The sequence below is a fragment of the Rhinolophus sinicus genome, chromosome 2 (genome assembly GCF_057876585.1).
Source record: "Rhinolophus sinicus isolate RSI-liver-muscle chromosome 2, RSI-T2T, whole genome shotgun sequence".
NCBI classification, from domain to species: domain Eukaryota; kingdom Metazoa; phylum Chordata; class Mammalia; order Chiroptera; family Rhinolophidae; genus Rhinolophus; species Rhinolophus sinicus.
Genome location: NC_142502.1, coordinates 184188311 through 184215510, shown reverse-complemented (window position 1 = coordinate 184215510; position 27200 = coordinate 184188311). Strand labels below are relative to the sequence as shown.

The 27200-nt window shown below is 43.6% G+C and overlaps 1 protein-coding gene across 1 annotated transcript in view; it reads left to right on the top strand.

Moving 5' to 3' along the window:
• The first annotated feature begins 8722 nt into the window (after nucleotides 1–8722).
• GREB1 (growth regulating estrogen receptor binding 1) overlaps nucleotides 8723–27200 on the top strand; it is a 128157-nt gene continuing 109679 nt past the window's right edge. Inside the window, exon 1 of the mRNA XM_088796291.1 lies at nucleotides 8723–8977. The gene's annotated coding sequence lies outside the window, so the exon portion shown is untranslated. The remainder of the gene's footprint in view (nucleotides 8978–27200) is intronic.

Sequence of the window (27200 nt, the reverse complement as noted above, 5' to 3'; positions counted from 1 at the left end):
TTTCACAGGGGATGGAACCCAGAACAGAGAGGTTAAGATGTTCTCTAGCAGAACTGGTCTTTTACTTTCCAGATCAGTACGCGTTTGAGGAAATTGAGATGAGGTGCCAGGACCAACCAACACTTGCAGGAGAGGAGTGCTGAAGAGTTGGAGGGATGCTGAAAGAGGAGGGTGGCATGGAAGAAGGGACAGACATACAGGACGGGAGCGAGTCCTGCATCGACCCTTGTTTAGCCCTCACTGGCAAGTAACTTAACCTTTAGGATCTTCAGATTCTGTATCTGTAAACCGAGAGTAAACATACCTGCACATCTGTTGTATCAGAGATAAAGGGGGTCGAATCCCTGGTGCATAATCCGTCTTCGATGGTAGCGAGAACTTCAGATTTCCCAGGGGCGGTTTATAATCAAGTCTCAAAGCTTCCGACTCCAGTGACTCAAAGTTGTTGTAAAATGACAATCAAATGGAACAAAGAGCAGTGCAGTTAACTCTTTGTTCTGAGGTTTTGTTCAGAACTTGACGAGTTTACAGGGAGTTCCCAGGACGATGCTCGCCCACGAAAGTGTTCATTGGTCCAGGCGCAGGGATTCTCTCCCCGCTTAGCAACAGTATTTGCCTCCTGCATCAGAAAGGAAACAAAACAGTAAACCCGCAGTCAAATGCACCCACAAGGGCAAATCCCCATGAAAGCCTGTCAAAAAAGACCCGTGGGGAAGAGAAGCTACTGCTCCATGCCTCAGTGAACTCCAATGAGAAAGTCACAAAGGGAGGGGAGGGGCCGCTCGGTGGCTTGTCAGCGCTCGCTCCGAGAAGCGTTTTCAGCCCTTCCCTCCTGATTCCCGTTGCGCCGCGACTTCGCTCATTGTCATTGTTCTTGGACTATTATAACTGCTGCCTAATTCATTTGCCTGTCTGTCATCTCTCCACCTACAAGGGATTCTACACCCTCACTGTCAAATGAAACAGCAGCCTTTTTCTTTTCTTTTTTGAGGGGTGTCTGTTAACTTTACATTGCCAGAGAAATCTTTCTAAAGCACAGATCTGATGTCATTGCTTCTCTATTTAGAATCTGTCGGTGCACTTCGTATTACACTCCCCTGTACACTGGTCACTTGCGTGCCTGGCTGTGTCCCCCATCACACTTCTGGAGCGCGGGAGCTGTGTCCCCGGCACTCGGGAGCCCCGACCGCCTTAGCACGGTCCAGTCACATTCATCCTCATTCAGTCCCTCAAAAGCTGTCCTTCACTGCTGAGTCTTCTCACATGTTTTCTTTGCCTAGAACATTATCCCTTTGATGCTTCCTCTAGCAAACGCCTCATCCTCATTTTAGACGTCTTTCCCTCTGGAAACCTTCCCTGACCCCCAGTGAGGCCAGCTTGTCGCCTCCTCCCCATGTTGTCTGATAAGCGCCTGGACGGATGCCCTTAATAACGTTTCACTATTAATAGGTACATTACATTATAAATAACCAAATAGAATTTGAAAAAAGTAAAATCTTTACTGTGCTGACTTCGTAGTGTAGAGTCTAGAGCAAAACATGACAACACGAAATATAAAGATAATCTTTTGTCAAACCTTCTAGGGATTCCTTACAATGGATTTTGTTTGATTCAGTATTATCGAATTATTGGTAAATTTAGCAACTTCTATTTTTCCTCCTGCTTGAATTTTTTGCTAATCGATACTAATTTTCTTAGTATTTCTTAAATATTGTAGGTAGGATTAAATTTTATTTTGGAGAAGTAAAACTAATTCTCAGCATTGGGAATTCTCAGAAATTAATTGATATGGAATACACTTCAGGAAAACTTGCACACAGGTTGTCAGATATTTGATAATTCATCTTACACGAATCTGCAGGGTTCAAGTTTCATTTGTTAAAGATTTTATCAAAGCAAAGTTTTGTTAGTAATAATTTAGATGAATCATTTGAATTTATCTTTGACATTTTCTGTATGTATTAAAAATTCATTTGAATTAATTGTGTTGAAAAAAGAAATACACTCAGCAAACTTGAAATCTTTTGTTAGGTAACTACATATCATTTACATAATGGAAAAGATAAACTCTAATACCCTCTCCTAAAAGGAAAGAAAGTTGCTAAATATTAGAAAATAATGACATTGGTTTCAGACTTATGATTCCAAAAAATTTAAATATCATTAGACCATTGAGAAATTTTGATCAAAGAAAATTAAACAAACAAAAACATTTGAATTAATTTTTTTGACTAGACACATTTACATAAACAGTGAAAAATCTCCCTCCCTTCTCTCAATAGAAAAGTCTTCTCTTTGGAGGCCACCACTGCATTCTGTTTTTTTTTTTGTTGTTGTTGTTTGTTTGTTTTTTTGTATTCTTATAGAGATTTTTTTGGTATTCTCATAGAGATGTTTTATGCACAAATATTTATCTATGTCATTGCCCCCTAGTTTACACACTAAAAGTCATACTTGCTTTTTGAACCTAGAAAAATGTCTTGCAGCTTATTCCCTAACAGTGCAACAAAAGTCTTTTTCCCTCTTTTTTATGTCTGTACAGTACTGTACTGCTACATATACTATATGTATATGTACTATAAATAACCCATGCTCTTTCCCAACCCTGAACACTTAGCTTGTTTCCAATATTTTGCCACCACAAACAGCACCAAATATAGAGCAATCTCATATAGACTTCATTTCACACGGGTATGAGTATTCCTAAAAGATAAGTGGCTAGGAGTAAATCACTGGGCCAGAGGCACAAGAATTGATGCTCTTGATGGATATTGTCAAATTGTTCTCCAAAGAAGTTGTATCAGTTTATCTTCCCTTTAGCAAGAGCTAAGGGTATGAGAAATATGATAAAGCAAACAAATGTTCACTTGGTCTTTAGAAAACAGCATTATTCATTCTGTATTAATACATTTCTTGGACAAAAGCATCATTATTCTTTGGGATAGAAAGAAGCTACAAACGGCTAGAACAGTAGTTTTTCCTTGCTGATGCTATCAAAGTCTTTCCAGTCATTTTGGCTTAAGGTCTGACATGTGAGTGTGATATATACATGACTTTGTGGATCTATCACAATAATCTAAGTATGTTATACATGTTCATAATGTATGTAGTGTACATTATATACTATTACATTCTTGAATATTCCTTGGAATAAACTCCCAAGAGGTGTTCTTTGCAGAAAAAGAGAAAGAGGGTAAATGTGATAGATACCAACATCTACAGCAATATTGTTTCTATCCTTTGCATTTTCTTCAGCCCAATGTAATTTCGTTCTGTAAATACCATTAGAGATTAAGAAGCTGGTCCTTAAATTTTGTTTCACAACCTGCAGAGTGATTTATTTCTGTACACATGATTGGAACAGAGCATCTTCTCACACTTTTGAATAACTTTCATCTTTTCTGGTTGGGTTGGGGAGCCCAGTGCTAAATGGCTAGTGTGTGACTACACTGCTACCACATTTTTAAAGAAAGGTCCATCAAAGTTGAATTCTTACATTCTGTTCTGTTTGAATTCTATACAAGCACAATTTAGGTTGTTTGCTAATGTCTTATTGTTAAATGGCCACCTCCTTGTACTATCCCCATGAACAATATCAGTTGCACCAGGTTGGTTTCGCCCTTCCGACTCTCTCCCTGTGTATGGGTCTAATATTCCATACCAGTCACGATGACCTAAGCAGGGCAGTTACAAGTTGGGCTATCATTTGCTGATGGACAATGCTTTGACTCTCCACCAGGTGGAGCAGTTTCACTTTAGGGAGTCCATTAAATACGGCCTCTGAATTTTGGGTGGTCAATATTCCTGGTAAAATGGTTATGGATTGGAATAGAGCAGGGTGCAGCCAGATTTCAGTTTAAGGTTTTAAGTGAGGAACTCCCAATCCTTAGGCCATGGATTTACTATTAATCAAGGTAGAGTTTAGTGTCTCTGGTCTAAACCACGTGCAGAAAAAAGCCAAATCCTACTGTTATGGGTTGACTTGTATTCCCCATCTCTGCCCCTTTCCAAAGTCATACATTGAAATCCTAAGCCCAGTCCCTCAGAAATTGACCTAATTTGGAGTTAGGGTCTCAACAGAGGTAATCAAACTAAAATGAGGTCATTAAGGTGGGCTCTAGTTAATGTGACTGATGTCCTTACAAGAAAAGAAAATTTGGACTCGGATACACATAGAGGAAAGATGATGTGAAGAGACACAAGGAGAAGACAGCCCTCTACCTGTCAAGGGGAGGAGCCTGGAACAGAGCATTTACTCGTGGCCCTCAGAAGGAATCAATCCTGTTGACATTTTGATTTTGGGCTTCTAGTCTCCAGAAATCTAGGACAATAAATGTCTGTTGTTTTAGCCACCCAGTTTGTGGTACTTTATTATGGCTGCTCGAGCAAACTAATACACCTACTCATTCACATTTGGGGGTGATTTAAGCAAGCTAGAGTCAAGCATTTACTATGTTAGAGAAACATTTTCTCTGCAGAAAGTGATAATTAACGTAAACTGGGTTATCATTTAGAGATATATTGTAAGAGAATAAACTTTAAGTACTCTTAAGCCATTTGGAAACCCCCTTTTTATAGAAACAAGTGGCGTGCTGATAACAAACGATTCCAAACTTCTTGACTTACACAAAGGTGGGTCCTAAAGGCTTCGTTCCATTCCAGTCTGCGACATTTTAATTGGGTGGTTGTGATGAATGTGACTACAAGAGGAAGTAGTCTGTACCACGGCAGGAAATGAAGGAGACTGTGCATATATTTGTACATGTGTGACTAGATAAACAAATATATGTGCTTATGTGTGAGAGAATAAGTTCGTATCTGGGTGTAGTCATGTGAAAAATGTGTATGTTACAAAGAAAAAGGTATGAGAAGAGTTGGGTCTGCCAGAGACAGGAATATGTGTGCAAGGAGAATGTATGTGTGAAGGGGAGAAATGTTGGCATGAAAAAGTATGTGTGTGTGTGTGTGCGCGCGTGTGTGTGTGAGAGAGAGAAATACAAGGTCTGACAAGTAAGATCGCGAACTCATCCTAGAAAAAGCGCTACATCCCTCATTGCTGAATATCACTATGGTCCCTTGGGAAGTACACATCTTGGGAAGCTATGCACCAACACCAGCACCTAGTCCACCCTTCAAAGCAGTTTTGGAACGCTTTTTCTGGAATGGCCATCAGAGCTGTCATTGTATTACCCTGGATGTCCTGAATGGCATCAAAATGTCTTCCTTGCAATATTTCCTTTATCTTCGGGTAAGGAAAGAAGTCATTGGGGGCCAGATCAGGTGAGTAGGGAGGGTGTTCCAATACAGTTATTTGTTTATTCGCTAAAAACTCCCTCACAGACAGTGCCGTGTGAGCTGGTGCATTGTCGTGATGCAAGAGCCATGAATTGTTGGCGAAAAGTTCAGGTCGTCTCACTTTTTCACTCAGCCTTTTCAGCACTTCCAAATAGTAAACTTGGTTAACTGTTTATCCGGTTGGTACAAACTCATAGTGAATAATCCCTCTGATATCAAAAAGGGTTAGCAACATCGTTGCAACAAGTTTGGAAACTTGTCAGACTTTGTGTTTAGTGTCTGTAGAAAGAATGTGTGAGAGACATGTATATATGTGACAAAGAGCCATATGTTTCTTTAAGCATGTGTGCTGTCTGCATTTAAGGAAGCAGATGTGTGTAAGAAATACATGTGTGAAACACATGCATAGACATATAAGGGGGAAATGTGTGTGGAGAGATGGGAATGTGTGAAGGAGAGAACAATGCATGTGTGTGAGGAGAAGTGTCTGTGTGTGATTCTTTAGGATAATGCTGGTCAAAGAAACAAATGTGCCCAGGAGCCATGTCTAATTGCCTTCCTGACCCCATGGCCTCTTCGAGAACTCTCTGCTTACTGAATGGGCTTGGAGATTGACAGCTCCTTTGTAAGTTTCAGGTTGGCCACCAAAGTTTTTTAGTTTGGTCCCATTCTTGTCAGCATTTTAAACTAGGTTGATTTCCCCTCATTTAAGAAAATATCTTGAGATTACTTTTTCAAGTTTTGGTTCAAGTTCAATAAAGACATATAAAATAAGTGGGTCAGGTTCAGTTCAGGAAAAACAAATTTAATCATTTGTATTTGTTGTTGTTTAAATCAGTGACTAGAAGCAGAAAGAGGATTCATTAAGCTGGAAAACAATACACAATTTTTTCATTGAATTTCATTTCTTGTCTAATTAATTCTTAATTGGTAGGAGTCTATGTATTTCTAAAATTTATTGTGGAATTTCAAAAATAGAGTAGACTTTCCCCAAAGTCATTGTATTAATTAGCTAAGATAGAGTACATCTTCCTAAGAATTTTCCCCTAGCAATAACATCACATTCACTTTGATTCCTAGGTTGAGCCAAATTATATTTTTGTCTTTATTAAAAGTGACTTCCTTTTTAGTGTTGGGTTTCAAGAAAAGAAATTAATTTTTGGAATCACTCTTTTATACCAGGGCATAGGCTAACTCTGGCCCAAATCTGCTCAGCTGCCTATTTTGTTGTTGTTTTTGCCTTTTTTTAAATGGCCAATGAGCTAAGAATGGTTTTTACATTTTAAAAGATTATATTTTAAATGTTTATATAAGTACTTATATAGTACTTATAATTTTTAGGCAAACTGTAAAATACGTCCTTCTGGGTCTTCAAGAAAAAGTTTGCTGACCCCTGTTCTATAGGATTTTATTTGCTTGATAAAATGTAAGTTTTCAAAACGCAAGGGGGAAAAAAAGTAAGAGCATTTTTTATAGTGATTACTGATTTAACAATCGCAGTAAGCGAAACCATAGCGCAAACACATTGGTTAATGTTAATTCAACATAGTTATTCTGTACATGTTTTTACAGGAGTGGCTGAAAAAAATGGGCTATACCCTAGAAACACAAATGCAGTTTCAGTGTGTCCACTGGAGTCGTGTTTATAATCATGAAAAACTGGATCAACTCAAATGTCCATCAGAAGAATGTATATAAAAATTGTGCTATAGCCACACAATTGGAATACTAGTCAGCAGTTAAAATGAATAAAGTAGCGCCATATGGAGGATTAGACGAATCTTACAAACACAGTGTTGAGCAAAACAACATGAAATAAACTGACCAGGTTACAGAACAAAACATGGGCTATGATAACACACAGGGAGTTGTGAAGCTGGTAAAAATGCTATGTATAGTTCATGAACACACGTGTAAGTAGTAATAGCATAAAAACACGGAGGGCGCAGATCATACTGGCCCATGTGGGGATCAAACCAGCAAACTTGGTGTTATGAAGGTAGCACCACGCTCCAACCAACTGAGCTAACCCACCATCCTATGACTTATTTCTTACATGAACATTTGAAGCAAACATGGCAAGACGTCAGGATTGGCTGGTTGTTGAGCACCCAGGGGCTCATGATGTTACTCTCCCTAGTGAGCGGGTTTGAAATAGTTCCTGATGAGAAAAGGAAAATGACCGTGCTGCTAATCAGAGTACAGACCTGCGGAGATTCTTTCTGGCTACATTTTTACTGAGGACCCCTTGTGCGCTGGCACTTGCTGGGGGCTACCCCCTCGTTCAACTATGACTGTCTCCCTATACTCAAGGACACTGACCGTTAGGCCCAAGGCCACACTGGGGGTCAGTAGCCATGACCGACAGTGAGGGTACAGGCAGTGAGACTCTACTACGCCTTGAAGGTTCCTGAAATCACCGGCCGTCTTTCACTTAAAAAAGAGAAATCTCGAGTTTTACTTCTCCCGGCCTGTGCTCATTGCTCCAGACCACCTCTGCACCAGTCGCCAGCGAGGTCTGTCAAGACTTATTTGAGGTTTGTTCACTCCTTCGTTCCTTCGTTCCTTCTTGCACTAGTTCTTCTGACCAACACTGGGGCCAGGGGAGGTTGGCCAGGTTCCATCCCAGGGGCCCATCGTTCCAGAGTCTTCCTCCTCGTCTGCTGACCTCAGGTAGGCCTGAGAGGGCCACCCACAGACCTCGGCTGTGTGGGACCGGAGTCCCCCAGCCGGCGCTGTCTGAACCCGTGCTCTGTCCTGAGGGGCGCCCAGCACAGCACCCAGGGCTCAGGGCGGCAGGACTCAGCGGGGGGTGGCTGGGGTGGGAGGTGGGTGCCCTGCGCCCTTGGCGTGGAGTCGCTGGGAGGCCTGGGCACCGCTCCTGCGACAGCATAGACCTGCCGTGTCCCCTCTGAGCGCCTGGGTCCCAAGCGGCAAAATGACTGTTCTAGAGTTCTTCCCACTTCTGTCCAGACACCCTCCCCGCTAAGTCCCCTGTGGCCGGAGGGTCTCCCAGTTGCGGCCCCGCGGGAAGGTCCGGATGGAGTGTGTGCCCCCGGCGGGATGGGGCCGCTGGGGGGAAGGAATCCTTTCAGAGAACAGAGAAAGAAGCGACATTTCCTGAGCGCCAGGGGCGCACGTCGCCGGGTGTCCCGCACCCAGCACCTCGGGTGGGGAGTTGGGAATTTCATCCAGGTGGGCGCCGGGGCAGCGCGAGGGGCCGGCGGCGGACCGCAGACCCGCCTTGGCTGCGGCGCGGGCATCAGGACACAGGGTGGGAGACCATGTCCTCGGCGGGGACCAGCGCGGGCCAGGGTCAAACTGGGGCGCCACCCCAAGGGGAGGGCTCCGGGGCTCCGCTCCACCCGCGTGCCTCCTCCCTCGCCCCCTGCCGTCCCCCACCGACCCTTCCCCCGCGCGGGTCTCGGGTCAGCAGAGCCCACCCTGCGTCCCTCCTCTGCGGCCGGCCAGAAGACCCGGAGAGCTGGACTTCAGGGGTGGCCAGTGTCAGGGGTCGGGTCCTCGGCGCGGGCCGCACTCCGCAGTCCGGGTTTGCCGAGCGCCCCCCGCGCGGCCGAGCCCGGGATCCGTGGGTGTGCGGGCTGCGGGAGGCTGGGCTGGCGCTCCGACGGCGCCCGGCGCACGGGAGCAGGGAGCATCTGCGCGAGGACAAAGGGCCGAGGTAGGAGCCGCATGCGGACCGGCCGCCGGCGGGCGGGGGGCGCTGGGTTGCCGGCTCCGGAGCCGGGACGCGTGGGACCTCGCCGCTACCCAGCTCGCGGGGAAGAGGAGCCGCGGCGCAGGGCGCGCGGGTCTTGGGCACTTTTCGGGCCTGGACCTGCGAGGGAGGCGCGGAAGTTTCCGTGTTCAGCCCTGAGGGCACCTGGAGATCTGGGTGCAGCTGCCCCGGGTGTGTGTGTGTGTGTGTGTGTGTGTGTGTGTGTGTGTGTGTGTGTGAGAGAGAGAGAGAGAGAGAGAGACAGAGAGACAGAGAGAGACAGAGAGAGAGAGAGACAGAGAGAGAGAGAGACAGAGAGAGAGAGACACACACAGAGAGAGAGGAGTTAGAGCGCGCGCTAAGCCCTTGGCACATGGGGAGCGTTCCGTATGTGAGAGCTAATAAAAATGACAGTGACGATAATAATCACTATTTTGAGGGCGTGTGTGCATCGTGTGTCTGTGTCTATGCGTTCAGAAAAGCTGGCGCGGGAGGTGGCAGCCCCATCTCCTAGCACTTGAGACCGAGGGAAAAAAACGGGTTTCTTCTCAGAACGGCCGGGGGACAGTAGGAGGGGCTCCTACCCTTGGAAAGGCAGGTTTGGGGCGGGGGGTGGCAGCAAAGTAACTAGATCCCAGTTTTGGGTCTTAGGAACAAAGGCGGCTTCCCTGAAGTCCAAGAAGGGGGGGGGGGGGGAAGAGAGAGAGAGAGAGAGAGAGAGAGAGAGAGAGAGAGAGAGAGAGAGCGCGAGCCGCCAGGGCGCCAAGGCGACCCGCCATTCACGGAGAAGGATGCTGGGCCTTCTGTCAACCCTCTTTTGATCCCTGATCATGACCAGCAGAAAAGAGGAACTACTTAATTTGTGTACTGAAGTTTTTCTTTAATAAACTTTTATTATAGAGGTAAGTGTTACTTCGGAGCTTGAAAGATTTTTTTAGTATCTCCGTAAAACAATAAATGTGTAAATTTAACTCAAATAAAAACTTTTATACCCAGTGAGAGCATTCTAATTTCTGCGTTTAATGCTGGGAGTTAGACGTGGGGGAGTGGAGGTCTGGGAGAGTGCTGAGCTCCATCGTATATAAATGTTGTGTGAAATGGCTTCTGGTTAACAGTACTTTGCAGGAAAATGTTTTTGGAAGTTTTAAAGGCCAATTAGAACCTCACTTCTAACATCTCCTTAGAATGTCTTAAATCTCTGGGCAGATTTGAAGAATTCTTGATAACCAATTCACTGCTTCCAGAGCACTGCTTTTAGCTCTCTCCAGAAAGTTTGTATCTAGGAAATAAAAAACAAATTTAAAATGTGAAACGACTAAATGAAACACAGGTGAGGAGATTTTTCTACAAGTGTTTTCATGCTGAAATTTGGTTCATTTAGACTTTGCAACGTGATCTGTGATAGTTTCCATTCCCCACAGCAGTGGATGAGGTGTTCTGTGGCTGTTCATTCTGGAACACGTATTCTTTATGGAGTAAGAAAGCTCAGGTTGAAACTGAAATTCCATCCTGGACTTTCTTGTTATTGCAGGTGGTGTAAGTGGTTTATTTGTGGCTTAAAATGGTTTTAGTGGAAATAGCCGGTTGGACCAATACCGGCAATCTTTTACTGGGTGGGTAATTTGAAGCTACATTTTAAATATCTAAATTTTTGTCTTGTCATTTTTAATAGGACAGTTTATAAAGCCTGTCTGAAGGATTCTATGCTTAGTATGATGTGGACCACTCTTTCTTTCGTTTAGTAAGCTATTTACTGAATTATGGCATTGTAGATGTTCACTCAAGGGCTACCATTTTACTTGACACTAGACACCCCCTTTTAAAGAAAGCTGTCTAGTTTGTGGATTCAGTATTTGAATTATTTAAGAGATTCCAGAATGTTCAGAGGCAACCTCAAAGTAGAGCTAATAAAAGGTTAAAAAGTTGGAATGAGAAGAAGATAGATGGTAACTTAGAGAGGGCAGGCGGCTTGCACCCGGCCCCGTGCCCAGGCATAGCCATCAGAATCGAGAAGGACCAGGACATTTAAACAAAGGCTGTGGTGTGGACCCTTCATGGAGGAAGTGTGTAAAGGGAGCTTGCTTTTAATAATCACACCTTTTTCTCCGTCTAGCATGCTTCAGTGGTTCTGCTCCAGACCTAAAAGAGAAGCCTCTAGGGCATGTGTGTGTGTGTGTGTGTGGGGACAACTGGCCATTGCGGCTGGTAAGCCCAGCTCATGGAACCCTGGCCTGGCCATTGCAGAGGGTCCCTGGACCTCTAATCCCTTCAAAAGATTCCAGGCAGTTAATCTTCTCAGTTCATATATTGCTTACACTCATACACTGCTTAATGGGCACTTTTGGCTTTTTGGGTCAATTTCTGGATATATAGATAAATTATAGTACTTTAAAGTTAATTGCCCTTTAAAAACAAGGATGGGAAGGCTATGTAGAAGTAATACATATTTGTGATGTAAAATTTAAGAACATACAGAAAAGTTAAAAAAAGATAAAAGAATACCAAAAACCTACATATTTATTGTTAACACTCTGGTGTATATTTTTTCTGGTATTAAAACTAAATTCTACATGCTTCTAAACATTGATCAAAATTGTATATTATATGATATATATGTCATTTTGTATCTTTCTATAAAAGTTATATTATGAATATTACCTGTCTTTTTTGATATTGGCATTTATAAGATTTTTATTAAAATATAGATAATATACAATATTATATTAGTTTCAGGTATACATCATAGTTATTCAACAGTACCCACCTAGCACTATACAGCGTTATAACCACATTATTGATTATATTCCCTGTGCTAAAGAAGTGATCACCATAAGACCAGCAAACCTATGACACTACCATGCTATTACAATATTATTGGTCTTTTCTCCCCTTTTTAAATTTTTCAATTTGAGTTGACATTCAATATTATTTTATATTACTTTCAGGTGGATAGCTTAGTGGTTAGACATTTATACAATTTAAGAAGTGATTCCCCTGACTAGCACCCACCTGGCACTATACATTGTTGTTACCATATTATTGATTACATTCCCTATACTTGACATCCCCATGACTATTTTGTAATTGCCAATTGGTCTTTCTTAATCCCTTCACCTTTTTCACCCTGTCCCCAACCCCTCTTCCATCCATCACCCCATAGATCTAGTACCCATCTGACACTATACAGAGTTATTACAATATTATTGACTATATTCCTCATGCTATACTCTCCATCCCCATGACTACTATGTAACGATCAATTTCTACTTCTTAATCCCTTTCCTTTTTCACTCACCCCCAACCCTCCTCCCATCTGACAACCATCAAAACGTTCTGTGTATCTATGAGTTTGTTTCTGTTTTACTTGTTTATTTTGTTCTTTAGATTCCACTTATAAGTGAAATCATATGACATTTGTCTTTCATTGTCTGACTTATTATACTCAGCACAGTATCCTCTAGGTCCATCCATGTTGTCGCAGATGGCAAGATTTCCTTTTTTACAGCTGAGTAATATTCCATTGTATATATGTACCACCTCTTCTTTATCCATTCATCCATTCTGGGAGACCCAGGTTGCCTTGGCTTCTGTAAATAATGCTGCGATGAACATATGGATGACTGCGTCCCCTCAAAGTAGTATTTTGGGTTTGTTCAGATAAATAACCACAAGTGTTAGATCCTTCTTTGTCTTTTGTTATAGCCTTTGTTTTAAAGTCTATTTTGTCTGGTATAAGTATTGCTACCCCAGCTGTTTGGGGTTTTTTTTGTTTCTATTTTCATGAAATATCTTTTTCCATCCCTTTACTTTCCTTCTTCATGTGTCTTTTGTTCTGAAGTGCATCTCTTGTAGGCAGCATATGTAAGGGTCTTGTTTTCTTATCCATTCAGCCCCCCTATCACACAGGGCGACATGCGAGATCTCTGGTCCTTCTCCCCACATAAGAACGCAGGATATGGTGAGGCCAAAAAGGAACACCCACAGAGCCATAGATAGGGGAGTCATATCACTATAGTCTCACTGGCGGCTGGGTTGGAGACATAGGAAGCAGGAGCCACACAATCTGCAATCCACACTTGGCTGCTTACTAGCTCAGCCACCATCTTCTTGCTAGCCCCCATTTTCTGCTAGCATAGCCACGGCAGTTATATTAGTGGCCAATGGCTCACTGGTTACAGCTGACGGCCAACTAGCCACAGCTGATGGCCATCCAGTCACAGTTGATGGCCATTTACTACCTGAGCCAGCACCTTTCCATGTGAGGCCGAGAGCTTGAAAGCGGTACTCCTGGCTTTGTCCCCACAACCCCACCCCAGTCTTTTGATTGGAGCATTTAATCCATTTACGTTGAAAGTAATTGTTGACCGGTATGTAGTTATTGCCATTTTATTGTCCATATTTTTTATTTTATTTATTTATTTTTTTGGTCTTAAAGAAGTCTCTCTAAGATTCCTTGTAATATTGGTTTGGTGGTGATGAACTTGTTTAGCTTTTTCTTGTCTGGGAAGCTCTTTATCTGTCCTTTAATTCTAAATGATAGTTTTGCTGGGTAGAGTAATCTTGGTTGTGATCTTGCTTTTCATCACTTTGAATATTTCCTGCCAATCCCTTCTGGCCTGCAAAGTTTTGGTTAAGAAATCAGCTGACAGTCTAATGGAGGCTCCCTTGTAGGTAATGAACTGCTTTTCTCTTCCTGCTTTTAAGAATCTCTCTTTGTCTTTAAACTTCGGCATTTTAATTACGATGTGTTGTCACGCAGGGCGGCATGCGGGGTCTCTAGTCCTGCTCCCCACATAAGAATGCAAGATATGGTGAGGCCAAAAAGAACACCCACGGAGCCATAGATAGGGGAGTCATATGACTATGTTCTCACTGGCGGCATCCGCTTCTCTGCAATTCGCAATCCACAATCCACCACGTCACAACTACACCACCACACTACACCACCCTTTGCTAGCTTAGCCGCGGCAGTTATATCAGTGGCTAATGGCTAACTGGAACAGCCGATGGCTAACTAGTCACAGCTGATGACCATCTACTACCTGAGCCAGCACCTTTCCACGTGAGGCCGAGAGCCTGGAAATTGCACTCCTGTCTCTGTCCCCACATGTGTCTTGGTGTTGGCCTCTTTAGGTTTATCTTTTGGGAACTTATGGAACTTTGGGTAGAGAGCCAAGCCTACTACTGGTGGAAACAATTAGAGAACAATTTAGGGTTCTACTTTGAAGTCTTGACTCCAGATGTAGGAGAATTTGAGCCAAAAGATCAGTTAGTTTCATATTTGTCAAATAAACGTGTCTAATATACACTTAGCAATGCCTTAGACTCTGGGGAGAAATATGGAGCGCAATACAAAAGAAGAATAAACCAGGAGCTCATGCATATGAGAGTATTTCACTGATTCATAACTACCTTTCATTCCACTGCTTTCAGACACAAGAGTTGGCCGATTAATAATTATTATAGCCATCACTCCTTGAGCATCTAACGCAGGAAAGTATTTTATGCAAATTGTGTAAATATCTGTTCCCTATTAGGGAGTAATCAGTAAAGTTTGCATTCCTACATTTTAACAAAATAATTTAAAAACCCATTGAAATCTTCATGTGCAAAAATTTAAAGCAGACTTACAAAGTTGCTTCCAAAATTTAAAAATCTTCAGACATGATGATTGGTTAAGGTAGCATATGTTTTTTTGTTTTTGTTTTTGTAGCACATGTTTTTTTTTTTTTTTTTTAAGATTTTATTGGGGAAGGGGAACAGGACTTTATTGGGGAACAATGGTCAAGTTGTTGTCCTTTCAATCTTAGTTGTGGAGGGTTCTGTTCAGCTTCAAGTTGTTGTTCTTTCAGTCTTAGTTGTGGAGGGCGCAGCTCAACTCCAAGTCCAGTTGCCGTTGCTAGTTGCAGGGGGCACAACCCACCATCCCTTGCGGGAGTCGAACCGGCAACCTTGTGGTTGAGAGAACATGCTCCAACCAACTGAGCCATCCGGGAGCTCAGCGGCAGCTCAGCTCAAGGTGCCGTGTTCAATTTTAGTTGCAGGGGGCGCTGCCCACCATCCCTTGCGGGAGTCGAAGAATTGAACTGGCAACCTTGTGGTTGAGAGCCCATGCTCCAACCAACAACTGAGCCATCCGGGAGGCAGCTCAGCTCAAGGTGCCGTGTTCAATCTTAGTTGCAGGGGGCTCTGCCCACCATCCCTTGTGGGACTCGAGGAATTGAACTGGCAACCTTGTGGTTGAGAGCCCACTGGCCCATGTGGGAATCGAACCGGCAGCCTTTGGAGTTAGGAGCACGGAGCTCTAACCGCCTGAGCCACCGGGCCGGCCCTGTAGCACATGTTTTAACAACAAAATTCCATCATTTATTTAGTACATAAATGTTTACTGAGTACATACTATGTGCCAAGTGCTAGTCTCAGCACTACAGATACAGCATTGAAACCAAACAGACAATCTCTGCTGTCATGGAGTTTATATTCTAGTGCTAAGATCACCAGTGAACCTCTCTGCTGTAAGCGATTTCATTATCTTTCCTTGTCTCTATAGGAAATATGATGATTCTATTACATATAAGCTGTAATATGTTGCAGTCTGTGGAGAGCAGGTGGACAGGTATGAGTATTCTGCCAAACCCTTAAGCTTTGTGGGACGCCCACTGTTTTTTCATGATACCTTTCCTGCGACATGTGCATTGTGGGGGGTATCGATGCATTACCAAGGCTTAATGTGATTATGGTTTCTAAAGTAGGGATACATAATAACAAAAATCCAATATTCCTTCTTGTACTGCCCTGTATTAGCTCAGGCTGCCATAACAAAATGCCACAGATTGAGTGGCTTAAACATCAGAAATTTATTTTTCATCGTTCTGGAGGTTGGAAGTCCAAGATCAAGGCTCTGGCTGATTTGGTTTCTGGTGAGAGCTCTCTTCCTGGCTTGCAGATGGCCACCTTCTTCTTGTGTCCTCACATGGCCATGGAGAGAGAGAGAGAGAGAGAGAGAGAGAGAGAGAGAGAGAGAAACAGAGAGAGAGAGAGAAACAGAGAGAGAGAGAGAGAGAGAGAGAGAGAGAGAGAGAGACCTTTGCCGTCTCTTCTAATAAGAATGCTAACCCTATCAGAGCCCCATTCTTAGGACTTTTCTTAACCTTAATTACCTCCATTTAGGCTTGGTCTCCAAATACAGCCACACCAGATGTTAGGGCTTCAACATATGAATTTTGGGACATGAGTCTTCAGTCCACGACACACTTGAGATTGCCCCCTGAGCTGAGCACACTCGGTTTGGGAACCTGCAATTAGAGGGTTGGTTTGTAAGAGTGCACAGGGGCTCCCAGCACTGGTTTGGGGAGCACCGGGGAGGTGTGGGACTCTTCTCCCACAGTGGGAAAGGCTGGAACACACAAAAGTGACAGCTATGCTGTCAGTGATCCTTTTGTGCCTGATGTAGAGGCCGAGTGTGCACACACCTCTGCCAGCCCAGGGCAGTGCAAGACGAGGTACTTATCTACAGGTGCTTGGTTTTTTGTGGACAATTGTGGACTGTGAACAGCACGTAAAAATTGCTAGCACTTCTGGATATGGGCAATCAGATGGATTTTCTGCCCCACTAAGACCTACCACCATTCTTCATACATTTCTCAAATGTACTGGTTTATTTTGATGTTGAAGGCATATACGCAGACTACCCTTTAAAAATGGTTATGATTCATGGTCTCTGCTTCTGGTTTGACAAAACCTCGTCTTCATTCCCCATGCCTCTCCTTCATGCCAGATGATCTTGTCTTCTGTTAGGCTTCACCGTGGCTCAATGCAGGGGTCTTGGATGCACCAGGGCCCCCTTACTCTTTAGAGTCCATCATCTGCATGCCTTAGATTGAGAAGCTATCACAAAACTGGTCAAGTGCAAAACTGGGACGGTCCTCAAACTATACCACCTATGCGGTGAGGGGTGAGCTGTGTGGGTTTCCACACATTTCTCTTTGCCCAGCATTCCCTCTGAAGGTGATCACGCAGGTGGACATTCTGCTGTGCTGCCTTTTCAGTTTTGCCACCCAAGGGTGATACTGTAAGTCAGGGCTTAGAAAGGAGAGAAGGGAAGCCAAAGAAGAAGGCTGGGGCTGGATTTGTATAGCTAATTCTGGCACTGCTAATAAGATGAAAAATTCAGTACCATTTAATTACTTGAAAGTATTTAAATAGCAGAAACAGGGTCCTGCATACTTAGATATTTTCAGCATGGGCTCCATAGAGTTTGGTGGTATTATCAAATTCCAGGAATTTCACAGTTTTCATTTTAATAGTGTAAATTGGTTCAGTTGTGATGGAAATAGAACTTGGCAGTTATTTAGTTAGATACACGGAAGTAATTTGTAGTAACTGTAGATTTCTAGGCTGTCAGGCTGAGTAGAACCCAGTTCCTCTTCTCTCACTGGTTACAAGTGGGGCAGGGCTGACGGGAACCGACAATTACGTGGCTGCTCGGGGCCAGGGGCCAGGTCGGCTTGTGTATATCTGGTCTCATTCAGTCCTCACAACTACCCTATGAAGTGTAGGTACTGTCATTCCTGTTTAACACACAGGACAAGTAAAGTTCAGGGAAGTTCAAGGTCTTCTTGCTCAAGGTCATACAGTGGTAAGATAGTGTAACAGAATTTGAACACATGTCTGTCTGACCACAAAGCTGTATAACTGTGAAGCCACATCTTAGCATAAAGAAAAGAAAAAAGTGTCCATTGCTTTAGCTTCCCAAACTTTTATCTGTTTCAAGTTAATTTCTACATGAACTTCTCATTTGCCCCTCAGTCTCCCTTTCTCTTGGCCCCTGGGCTGGTCAGATAACAGCCGTATCTCAGGATAAACATTCTGCCTTATCCTTTTCTATGTCTTCCCCGTTTCTCCTGACAGCCTGCATTTTCTCCCTGGCTATTATGGGGGCTGAGCCTAAAAATCTTCTTTGGTCCCTGTCTTTTACTGAGATATGTTTGTTGGTTTTGCCTAGAGAACGAGGCTTTCTGGTTTCCATAGCTCCAAGGGAGATGCCTTTGCCTGACTGTATCCAGGACGCCAACTTCATTTTACCTTTGTCTTCTAATCACAATCTTTCTCCTGGTTGTCTTTGGCTGTCTTTAGCAACTGCTAGAAGTGAGCAGAGGAGAGAGGTTTTTGCTTGAGCAAAAGGCCAGAACTACTGTAAGCTCACATCTTTGAAGGTTAAATTTTTCTTCTCAAAATGTTAGTTTGAGAGCAAATTCAGTCTGGTTGTTTGATCAATAAATCATCTTGGATGCTTACTGAGCCAGGTACTGCATTATGTGTGCCGAGGGACTCACCAGGTATAAGCCGTGGACCCGGTCCTCAAGGGCAGTTTGTAAACTATAGAAATATGAAGGGTTGTTGCTATTCTTACTAATGTCTGCAGACATGATACATGTTTGTAAAAGGTAGAATTTGGGCCTGTGTGTTTGGGGATGTAGGGGAAATGGATCTAACTGAGAAAGGGTGAGAGAAGAAATAGTTACTGACTTTGTCCCAAGCCTGAGAACTTTGCATGTGCCACCTCACTTAATCCTTACTTGGTAAGGTGGAGCATTGTACCCATTGTAAAGATGAGGAAATGGAGGTGCAGAAAAGCCAATGGACTCACCCAAGGTTACATGGACAGCAAATGGTGGGAACCCATTTTTGTCTGACTCCAAAGTGGGAGTGAGGGCTGGGCAGAGATAGGCTGAGAAGATGGCCTGATGGGGGCAGTCTGGACTGAGGGTACCCCCAACATTAAAACCACTTCCCCTGACTTCTCATCACACAGACTCGTGAGACTTTGGAATTGCAAGATACCTTTTGGATCCTTTATGTGGTCCATGAACCAGCTGTGTCAACATCCTGGGAACTTGTTAGAAATCTAAGTTCTCAGGTTCCCCCCACTCAGACCTTCTGAATCAGAATCCTTCCAAGTGAGTCTTGTGTAGGCTGAAGGTTGAGAGGCACTACTCTAGAACTGCCCTGGCAAGACATCAATGGAAGGGATCTTTGGTCTGAAAATCCGGAGTCCCTTCCTGACACAGCTGCTTCTGGCTTCCCTGGTCAGCCTCGCCTTTGGAAGATGAGAATCCTACCCCGTTTAAATGGGGTGATCTGGTTAAGCTCATGGGAGTGTAGTTGACAGCCATCATCTGGAGTCGTGCACACATGGGCAAATCTGAACCTGACTGCACTTGGACAAGCTACCGAATCGTCTCCAGTTCTGTTTCTTCATCTATAAAATGAGGTCAGTAATAATAAATACCTCCTAGGATGGTGGCAGGAATTCAATGTGCTGCATGTGAGGTGCTTAGAACATTGCCTCATGCGTAGAAAGAACCCCACACATGTTACTATTATTGCATTATAACTCACACCCTGTCTTCTGTCCTGGCTTTAGAGCTGCTTTCCCACAGTGGTGTGCTGTGTTTACTGTGCTCCACACCTCTTGCTCAGTTTCTATGGTAATTGTGCTGGGTCATTCTGTGACGTCTTAGGAAGAGGGTTCCCCCATGAGACATCAGTTGGTTTGCTTGGGGAGTTTCGCCTATAACATCATCCGGTTATCACACCTTTTTTTTTTTTTTTTTTTTTTACCTTTTTAGACATGTTGCTCTTAAGTTATGTTTTTCGAGCATGATAACTGGGAAGCAGATTGGTGGTTTTGACAACTGACTTGTGTCATTCACTAAGCTCCCACTTTGTACCAGCACCTTACAGTATCCCTAAGCCTCACCACTGCCTCAGAACATAGGGACTAGGATACACATTCTACAGACATGTAAACCGAGGCCCAGAGATTTACCTGCTAGACAAAACCATATGAAACTGCTACTGTGTTTCCCCGAAAATAAGACCTACCTGGATAATCAGCTCTAATGCGTCTTTTTGAGCAAAAATTAATATTAGACCCAGTATATATTATATTATATTATATTATATTATATTATATTATATTATATTTATTATATTATATTATACCAGGTATTATATTATATTATTATATTATATTACAATATAATAATATTATAATATAATACAATATAATACCGGGTCTTATATTAATTTTTGCTCCAAAAGATGCATTAGAGCTGATTGTCCAGCTAGGTCTTATTTTTGGGGAAACATGATATTTTTTGTAGGTCAAACTGGTATAATATTGGCAATTTCATATGGTTTAACCTAATACTTTTGTCACACAAGTGAATTGTTTTTCACAAACTTTAAAAAAATGGTCCCAAGGAAATCCTCGTATTTTCCTGAGCAACAATATTATCCAGAGGAACACAATGAGAACATTTTGGGTCATGCACTTTCCCAAGCACTTCTCCCCTCAGTCCTCACAACTGCCGTAAGAAGTAGGTGTTATTATCATCATCCTCATTTTACAGATGGGGAAACCGAGGCACCAAGAAGTTACATAGCTTGTCCCAGGCCACAGGAAGTGGCAGAAACACAATTGGGCCACAAGCAGTGTGAGCTTTCAGCTGCGTGTGCATTTATCTCTAGTCTCTTAGGATAAGGTGCTTTTTCTCAAGTACGCAGGACTTGGGGTGTTGTGGAATCTGGACGAGAGGGGACAGGAAGGGCGCAGGCGTCTCCAATCATCTCCATGAACCTGTGCTAGGTGCTCTGTGCACCCTGTCATCTCGTTGTCACAGCAGCCCTGTGAGGTATGGAACAATGGCCCCATTTTACAGTTAAGCAAAGCCAGTCTCCCAGAGGTGAGGGAAGTTACAGCTCCGGAAACTGGCACAGCTGGACTTCATGCCTCCCCGTGTCTCTCTGTGTCTCTCCTTAGCCTGGGTGCTTCTTCCCTGTCCCGTCACTCCTCCTGCGGTGGAGTTGCCACTGTGGCTGTTCTCAGGAATCCTTCCAGAAACTCTTGCTCTCCCTCTGTTGAGACCCGGCACTTGCCTCTGTGCACTGCTCTCAACGCACATGGATGCAAATGCCTCTTAGATTGGTGCTGGCGTCACCAACAGGGTCTTCTGTCAATGATTTGATCACTGTGGAAGGGAATAAAAATGCCTTGTTGGGGTCTTTAAAATCTCTCTGTTTATATTTATCTGAGGTCATTTACATGGGTGATAGGAGTAGGCTCACACCTGGCCTCTGGGTGCTCCCTCCTCATACCCATTAATATTGTATAAAACTTGCAGCTTCCCAAGGAGAGTTCTTGCCTGGAGTCACTGGCATGGAGCAGCAGTGAATCTTCCCCAGCCTTGTCGCCACACTCGAATGCCTGATGAACAAAGCAGGGAGTGTGGGAGAAGCATTCTCTACTGCTCAGGTTGCTAGCAAGAAGAATGTTTTTTTAAAAAAATGCTGATTGATGCTATTTATTTTTAATGAATATTTTTATTTTGAGATAATTATAGGTTCACATGCAGTTGTAAGAAATAATATTGAGCTCTCATTTACCCTCTACTCAGTTTCTCTCAGTGGTAACATGTTGCAAGGCTAAAGGACAGTTATCACAACACTGATATAGTCAAGATACAGAATTGTTCCATCACCACAGCGATCGCTTGTGTTGCACTGTCCGTCATGCCTGACCCCTGACAATCACTGATCTCAAGTCCTATAATTTTGTTGATTCAAGAACGTCATATAAATGGAATCATACATTATGTGAGCTCTTGAGATTGCCATTTTTTCCTCCCCACTAGGCATAATTCCCTGGAGATTGACCCACATTGTTTTTAGTATCAACAGTTCATTCCTTTTTATTGTTGAGTTGTATTCCGAGCTATGGAGGTACCATATCAGCCATGAACCCACTGAGGAACACCTGAGTTGTTTCCAGTGTTGGAGTATGATGAATAAAGCTGGTATTAACATTTGTGTCCAGGTTTTTGTGTAAATGTGAGTTTCAAGTTCTTTGGGGTAAAGATCCAAGAATGCAACTGCTGAGTCTCATGGTAGTTGCATGTGTCATTTTACAAGGAACTGCCAAACAGTTCTCCAGAGTGGCTGCCCCATGTTACATTCCCACCAGCATTGTATGAGGAGCCAATTTCTCTGCATACTTGACGCTCGGTGTTGTCATTGTTTTTTATTTTAGCTACTCTGATAGGTATGTAGTGATAGCTTATTGTGGGTTTAATTTGTATTTCCCATTGGCTAATGATGTTGAACTTCTTTTCATGACTTATTTGCCATCTGTATATCCTCTTTGGTAAAATGTCTGTCTCTTCATGTCTGTTGCCTGTTTTCTAATTGGAGTTTTTTTAACTGTTGAGTTTTGGGAGTTAAAACATATTAGGTATTAGTCTTTTGTTGGAAATGTCATTTGCACATATTTTCCATTCTATAGCTTATCTTTTCATCTACTTAATAGGATCTTTTTGCGTGAGCAAAACTTTTCAATTTTGACGCAGTTCAGTGTATCAGTTTATCATTTTAGGGATTATGCTTTTGGTGTGAAATCTAAACACTCTTAGTCTTACCCTAGGTCACGAAGATTTTCAACTGTGTTTTACTTTTTGAAAGTTTTATGGTTTTATGTTTTCCATGATCCATTTGGAGTTGATTTTTATATAAGCTGTCAAGGTTTAGGTCAAGGCTCAATGCTTTGCCTGTGGGTGTCCCATTGTCTCAGCACTGGTTATTGAAAAGGCTATCTGTCCTTCATCGAATTACTTTTGCATTGGTATCCTATAAGATTTTAAGAATTGGTGCTTTTTATAATCAAGTGAAATATGTTGGGTCATAAAGTGCCTGAAGTTTGCACAATAAACTTGAGATGTTCATATAGCTAATTCTAGGCTTCCAGAGATCTGTGAGGACAGTTCGGCTTAGGGACACTGTATGTCAGGACTTGATGATGGTCAGAGATCAGAGCTCGGGAAATCTGGTGGGTGGCGGGTGCTGGGAGGCTGAGTTGCTGTGAAGTTTTGCTGCTGCCGTGCAGCTGGGCAGCCTTCCTCTCCAGGCGGGGGCGATGCCGCTGGGTGTCCTGGGTCAATCTGGGGCACGCTGACCTGTGGGGTGGAGACGACCTTGTGGTAGGCATAGGCGTGACAGCGTGAGGCTCTCCCTTCGCCTCCTTCGTCAGCTGCAGCCCTGCCTGATTTCTGACTGATTTCAGCTGTCGGCTCCTGTGAGGTCTTGCACCAGCCCCCCGCTGTGTGGCTTCCAGCAACGGGCTGTTTAACAACCTGTGTCTAGAACACATACCACTCAAGTGCAATTTTAGAAATGTGGGTTTGCATTTTAAAAAGTATCGTTATTATTTTTAAATGTTTTATTTTACACAGGCATGTTCATTGGAGAAAACGTAGATAGCCATTAAACAAAATATATCTGTAATTCCCATACTCTGAGATAATCCCAGTAAATACTCCATTCTCACTTTAGCTGGGCCATGAAGACACCAAGCCGATTTTGGGGAAAAATCGTTGTTCTCTCGTTGGCTGAATGTGGAGCGATGTGTTGGCCCAGCTGACCACACTGTAAACGAGGCCCGTGTGTGAGTACAGCGGTCAGTGCTGAGCCAGCAGGACCAAAAGGTGGGAGCCGGGGGGCGCTGCGGCCAGGCCTGCCAGGAGCATCCTTTGTTTCCACTGCTCGGCTGTACAGGATGATGGCCGAGGACATCAAAGACATGTCTAAACACTGTTATCTGGCCCTGTCCTTTGCCCCGACTGTGTAAGGGGTCTCCCCCAGGGAACCCTGAGAGCAGACTTTCCATCATGCTATTCATTCCCGGCAAGAGCTGATCAATAATATTTGCATTAACCATTTACATCAGTCTCTCTGGTTTGTTCTGAGGAAAATTTTATTTATCTAATTTAAAGATTTAAAAGCATGTTCTTCAAATTTAAAACATTATATGTGTTAATTGCAGAAACTGAAAAGAAACAGAAAAATACAAAACAAAAACCTGTAATTCCATTGTTGCATTTGGGGAGTTCCTTTAGTCTTTTTCACATACATATATGCAATAATATAAATTTTATAAAAATACTGTCGTGTGGACAAACAATTTCCCTGTAGGTGTGCTAAGAACCTTTATCTATGTCCCTATTCTAAATATTCTACTACACAAATTTTGACATTTGCAGAGTATTCTTATATCCTTGTTACATAATTTCTTTACAATATGGAATTGTCGCCTTACAAAAAATACTAAACCAGTACTGTTGCCTTTTTTGATTACTAAAGAAGTCTTATTGTAGCAATGAAAACATTGTGAATAAAATTACCCGCTTTGCTAATAGGAACTTTTAAAAAGTATCACTCAAGTAACAGATTGTTACTTTGTACATTAGAATGGTTCTGGCTACTTGGGAAAGGCAACCGCTGAGACTCAGTTTGGATAAGCAAATAGTGGCTACAGTCCATCCTCCATGTCTGCGTGCTTCACATCTGCAGATTCAGCCAACTGCAGATCCACAATATGTGGGGGAAAAAACCTCCCAGAAAGTTCCCTTTTGGGAACTGTACTTGACATCTTTACAGCGGGGAGTGGATACGAGTAAGACAACTGACCCCACCGGGCAACTCTGTGGGAGAGTCTTTTAGGTCCGTGGTGCAATTTCCTAGGCCAACTTTAGGGTTAAAAAACGAAGGAGAGAGAAAGGCAGAGGGAACTGGCAAACTACAGTTTGATGTCAATGTTAGCCTGAGGTGTGAGACAATTTAACAGTTCTTGAGGTACCATTTCACTCTGCGTTTTCAGCTATGATGTGACGTGGCTGTGATTCGGGGCCTAGCTCACGCAGTGACGAGTTTTGTCTCTGTGCTGAGCACCCTGCATTATCATTGCATGTTTACCTGCACCTTCCTCCCACTGCTTGCCCAGCTCCTTGAAGGCAGAAACCACGGCTCCTTCATCCGGGCAGCCTCTGGAACCCAGCACGGAGCTGCAGCCTCCTGGGATCGGCCAATGAGCACGTTCAGTTTTTCATGAAGGGACATTTAATTCAGACTTGGCATATATTCACTTACGTCCTAATCTTTTCTGAGTAAATTGCTGCAGTGTGTGGGGACCTGAGGCAAAAGGATGGGACTGAGAGGAGGGCATTTGTGTCATGCTGGGATTCTTTCCATGATGGGATGTGAAGTATTTTAGACATGTGTCCTATTTTCTCTGAGTTACTGTGACTCTGTTCTTTAAGATGGAAGGTGCTTTTAGATTCTATTTTGGATCACACTTATTAGGAAGACAATTTTGAGCTGTGTCCAACCACCAACATGTGAAGTGCCTACTGCCTGCCAGGCTTGCTTTGTTTTATTTTCGGGAACCACACTCTTACGGTTTCCTTCTTATCTATCTTTGGACTGAGCTGAGTTTTTACTGAGTTTTAGAGCCTGGATTTCCCTTTAACTTTACAGAATCAGTACAAGTTGGGCCCTTCTTCAGTTCATCTGTTTGCTCCTTCAGTAGTTTATCTGAAGAAAGGCAATAATTACAAATATGATGAAAATATTTATTGACCACGAACATTGTACCAAGTACTTCATCTGTAGCTCCATCTGTGTCATTATTTTACCGGTAGTGAAGGTACATGGGAGGTTGCATGAATGTATACTTTAATTATAACAAGCCCACGAGGTCAGTTCATAACCCCCATTTCGTAGCTGAGGAACGGAGGCTGAGAAAGCTTCCAGGACAGGACGTGCAGCTGCAAAGGGGCGCCACTGGGATTCAATCCTAAGGCCATCCAGCGTCAAGGCTGTGTTGGTGCCGCTGGGCTGTTCAGCTGTCCAGCTGTGCTGCATTGCCAGTGCTAGGAAAGACGGAGCCACACGGAGCCGGCTGATAAAAAGGCACGATTTTCGAAGGATTAAGGGACCATGTTCTAACTGTGGGCTTAGGAAATGCTGCTCTCCTGGTCTCAGCTCCCAGCTTGGGCCACGGATTCACAGCTGACTTAGGACAGAGATGACCTCCCCAACCCAGACACAGGGTTGTGGTTTCAGGGTTCCTGGAAGATGTCATTTACTCGTTTATGGGTTTGCTCAGAAATTCTAGTGGCCAACTTGTGTGTGTGTGGGGAAAGGTTTTTGAAAAAAAGGATGGTGGTGTTTGGGGTCACTTTGGGAAAAGAGCTCCTGCAAACCAGTGGCAGGAGCTGCTTCCTTTCCCCAGTGATTCCTGAGGTGCTAGAAACAACCAGAGACTCACCAGCGAGCCAGGAAAGGTCAGTGTAGCTGACCACTTATTATCTTAAAACTCTCTTTAAATCTTGATATACTTGAATGGAATGATGTTTCCTTCCAACTTTTAATTTCGCTACAGTATTATTTTTGCAATGATTGATCGAAAACATTTCCAAATCTCTGTATTTTATAGAGTGAGTTTTGAGAAAGATACACATACATCTTGATGCTGACGGACAATAGAGCACAAGCAGAGCGATTACTGCCCCTGAGGAAACCCAATAATAACAGATCAATAAGGTGTAAGAAATGACGAATGAGTTTGAGCTCACTTGTAAACAGTAAGGGAAGCAGTAGCAGTAAGGTGTGCGGTCGTCACTGTCGAATGAGGGAAAATGGTCCTCTTTAGTGTTGGCGAGCCTGCAGCATGGTGCAGGGGCACTGAGAGACAGACCAATTTACAGCTCTTCAGCGAAGAAGTGACAGGCTGGCATCAAGGCCCTCGTGTCTTCTTATGCTGCGACAAGTGTATACTGAGCACCTGTGGTGTGTCAGGCACGGGGGACAGACGGGTGAGGCCCCCATGCGAGTGGGTGTTCAGATTCATGGGGGAGACAGACTTGGACCTAACAATTTCTGAATGGATGAGCAGGGATGTACTTGGATGGGGAAGAAAGTTCCAGGAAGGCAGAAAGCAAAGAACCCTGCCTTAGCCTGGAACTTGATCTGAAGATGAGTTGGTGGTAACTGCGAAGTTGTGGGGGAGGGAGGTTTGTCCTGACCCAGGCAGGCAATGTGTGACCGCGGAGGGCCCGGCCCAGGTTGCGTGTGCCTGTGGGAGGAGGTGGAAGTCCGCAGGCCGGAGGCGTGCAGCCAGGTGGGCAGGTGGGCGCCTTCCCAGGCTGACCTTTTAGGGCCTGTTAAAGATGAGAGAATTTAGCTGTAGAGCATTGGGAAGCTGCTGCAGGGGCTTATGGGGGTGGGGTGGGAGTGGGGTGAGGTGGTCAGGTCATTGGGCTGCCCCCCAACTCTGGGTCTGTCTTTTTCAAGC